General features: G+C 44.1%; 2 non-coding genes across 2 annotated transcripts; one reads left to right on the forward strand and one right to left on the reverse strand.

Moving 5' to 3' along the window:
• Nucleotides 1-894: 894 nt before the first annotated feature.
• On the forward strand, nt 895-966 carry TRNAA-CGC (transfer RNA alanine (anticodon CGC)). The gene has a single exon. It is a non-coding gene; the product is annotated as a tRNA-Ala (tRNA).
• A 296-nt stretch (nt 967-1,262) lies between these two features.
• TRNAG-GCC (transfer RNA glycine (anticodon GCC)) lies at nt 1,263-1,333 on the reverse strand. The gene has a single exon. It is a non-coding gene; the product is annotated as a tRNA-Gly (tRNA).
• Nucleotides 1,334-3,505: the final 2,172 nt, after the last annotated feature.

The raw sequence follows: 3,505 nt of genomic DNA on the forward strand, positions 1-3,505 counted from the left end.
TGCCCGCTTTGAAGCAAACACTTGGCCTTGCACGGAACAATTTTCCATTTTCTTTACAGAGACTTTGGGTGTATGCTAAGCGATTAGGGTTCGGCTTCACATAATGCATCTTCTGGAACTTTTGCTCTTGTAACTTTTCCTTGCAGCTGGGTGTTCAGAGAGCCAGCTGCTTTGAGTGATGCGCAGGGGTCTGCATCTCTCTCTCCCCCCAACCTTCTGCTACCCTAGGTCACACCCCAAAATCCTGCACCCCAGGTCACAACCCCCTCCTAGACCCTACACCCCCTCCTCCAGGTCAGAATCCTCTCCTGATCCCATTACTCGTGCCAAGCCAACACCCCAGCTCCCTCCCAAAACCACATTCCCTCCCAGAGCTGACACCTCACCCCCAAACTCTCTCCCAGCGCCTGCACCCCAAGCCCCTTCCCCGGGTCAGAGCCCGCACAGACACCCGCCGCCCCGCCCACCTACATTTCATCCCAGAGCCTCAGGCAGGCAGGGGGAGGAGGGGCTCCGATACGGGCCGCACCACAATTTCTGTCTCCCCCCCCTCCCGGTTTGACGGGGTGGACTGAAGCGCGGGGCCGCGGGGGGGGGCACACTCAGAGTTGGGAAGTCTCCTCCCAACTTTTTTTGCCCCCGGGCCCGCGGGCCACCAGCCGCTCCTAAGAAGGCTCCTGCCCCGGCCAGGCCCGTATCGCTGTCCCGGGGCCAGGCGCGCAGGGCCGGGCCGCTGAGTGAGGCTGGCGGCTAGTGCCGGGCGCGCGGGGAGCTGTGCGGAGCGAGACCCAGCGCAAGGGGGGGCGGGGCGAACCTGAGCCCGGCGTGAGGTGGGCCGGTGGGTACGAGAGCAGGAATGATGCATAGGCCTGGCGGGAGTTACTGGGACAGCTGGGGGATGTAGCTCAGTGGTAGAGCGCGCGCTTCGCATGTGTGAGGTCCCGGGTTCAATCCCCGGCATCTCCAGCAGATTTTTTTGTTGTTGTTGTTTTTGCACTTTACCAACAGCTTCCAGGGGTCCCTAGTGGGTGGGCCCTGCGTCTCCGGGCTGGTGTAACCTCCAGATGCTGAGTCCTTATCATTAAAGGCATAGGCCAAGTAATAGGGACACTGAAAATAACAGAGCAAAAGCTTCTGGTGGTGTTTGGTCTTTGAATGAAAAGCAGCCTGAAGGCGCTAGCAGTGAAAACAGGGAGACGTGGTGGCTTTTAAAAAGTTGATACTATGCTGGCTCAAAAAAAACAAAAACAAAAAATACATGTTGCATTGGCCGGGAATCGAACCCGGGCCTCCCGCGTGGCAGGCGAGAATTCTACCACTGAACCACCAATGCTTCATGGGGATGAGGTTTGTATATAAGAATAAGTGAAATGTGACTGTGTACAGCATTAGCATCTATATGTACTATGGTGTAAAACAAATACATTTAAATATTGTACCTTAAAGCAGACTATACTTTTTAAAGCCACCTTCCGCTAATTAACATTTGGTTTATATAAAATAGTCTCTAAGATGCAGAAAAATATGCAGATTAGTTTAATATCTTGGAAATTGGCTGAGACTGTGTGCAATTTTTTATTTTCTTTATTTTATGTATCTTGAGCTTGCCAGATTTTGTTACAGGGTACCATGACTTCAGTCTTCCAGGGCTCACATTATCTTCCAACAAACCAATGTATCATGACTACATTTGCAACATTGTGTCAATATTTTGGCATTTTGATACAATATGATGTATCATGTTATCTCTATTAAAAATTAACCATTGTCAACTGACAGTGTATTAGTGTAGTGTCATCACTTGCACAGAGATGCAGTAATGTCATGTTGTGACAAATGGTATAGTCTTGACCAGAGTTGTTCACTTGAAATAAGCAATGCAAATTGAGCTACGTCAATTGAATAGCTTATTTCATAATAGCGTATTTTGAAATTGGGAGCATCTACACAGCACTTAATTGAAAATAGAGCACTCTTCCTCCGACTTCCTTTACTCCTCGGACAATGAGGGTTACAAAAGTCAGAGTAAGAAGTCCTCCAACTTGACAGTATTTTAACATTATTTTGAAATAACTGCCTGTTGTGTAGACACGGACTAAGTTATTTCCTAATAACGCTACTTATTTCGAAATAATGTTGCTTGTTGATGTACCCCTAGATGCAAAGAAAAAGAATTATTTTAACACTAAGGGTACATCTACATTTCAGCGCTATTTGGGGATACCAAAATAGCTATTCCGCATCTTTTGAGTGTGCCCATAATTTCAAAATAGAACGGGTTCACTATTCCAACAGCCCTGTAAACTACATTCCACGTGGAGGAAGGGACATTTTGGAACAACGATTTATTTTGAAATAAGTGCAAGGAAGACAGCGCCAAATTTTAAAATAAGCTATTTCAAGCTCCGGGTTCAGTGTAGACGCACCACAGACAATTTTCAGCTCTCCCCCGCTTTGTGAGTTCATATAATATGTCAAAATATGAATTTGCCTATGCAAAGAGGCATATATGCACATAAACTTCGTAATTATGCATCTGACTACCCCATGTACGCTCATAAGTTGTATGTTCAAGTGAGTGAATGCGCAAATTTTCTGTGTGTGAAAACAGAGGCTGCATGAAATCTGTCTTCTTGGTTCTGAACTAGAAAGAAACTCAGTATGTTACTTCCTCTTTAGGTTATCCGATAGCATATGTCACAGAACATATGTTACCAACCATCACCATTTTGAGACTATGGAAATCCCTAACTCCTAAGGGGTTAAGTTAAAGACAAAAGGGTCTTCTTGCCTAGAATGTTAGTGATTGCGGGAGGAGAGCATAAGGAAAAGACAGGGATATAGAGCCCTTTATGCCTGCTTTATATCATCAGTGATTTTTGTTTGTTTGTTGTTTACATTAGTTTGATTGCAATTTATTTATTACTATGTATTTGGATTCTTGCTTTGCATTTTAATCTGACAGTTTTAGATACTTTATCCACAGAATAGGTATAGGAATAACTTCCCAAAGAATTAGGTAAATAATGAAAAAAACAAATGTTTTCCTTGGAAAATAACAATGAAATATTCCAGATAAATTATTTTAATATATTTTAAATTTATTCACTCAGATCCACATGCCAATTGAATAATGAAAAAAGGCAAATATATTATTTCAAAACACAGCAATGTTTGTTCTAATAAAATATTTGCTAAATATTGATCACTCAGATCCAATTAATTCGATTAGGAATTTCCTTTGAGCAGCAAAAGCTAAAAGACACCTAAGACCCAGATTCTGCAAAGAGAAACCTGTGTGGAGATACCTTACTTATGCAAAGTCCCTCGGAAGTCAGCTGAACAGCTTAGCTTTCTGCGGTGTGGTTCTCTTGGTAGGATTAGGCATTAGGTGATTAAAGGGATAGGTTTTAGTTATGTTGAATTGCAATCTTCAAGAAACTGTCTTGACTGATTTACAGGGTTGCCACCACAGAGCCCTATGGTTTAGCAAGGTTTGTGTGAT

The sequence above is a fragment of the Pelodiscus sinensis genome, chromosome 7, assembly GCF_049634645.1.
Source record: "Pelodiscus sinensis isolate JC-2024 chromosome 7, ASM4963464v1, whole genome shotgun sequence".
Classification (NCBI taxonomy): Eukaryota; Metazoa; Chordata; order Testudines; family Trionychidae; genus Pelodiscus; species Pelodiscus sinensis.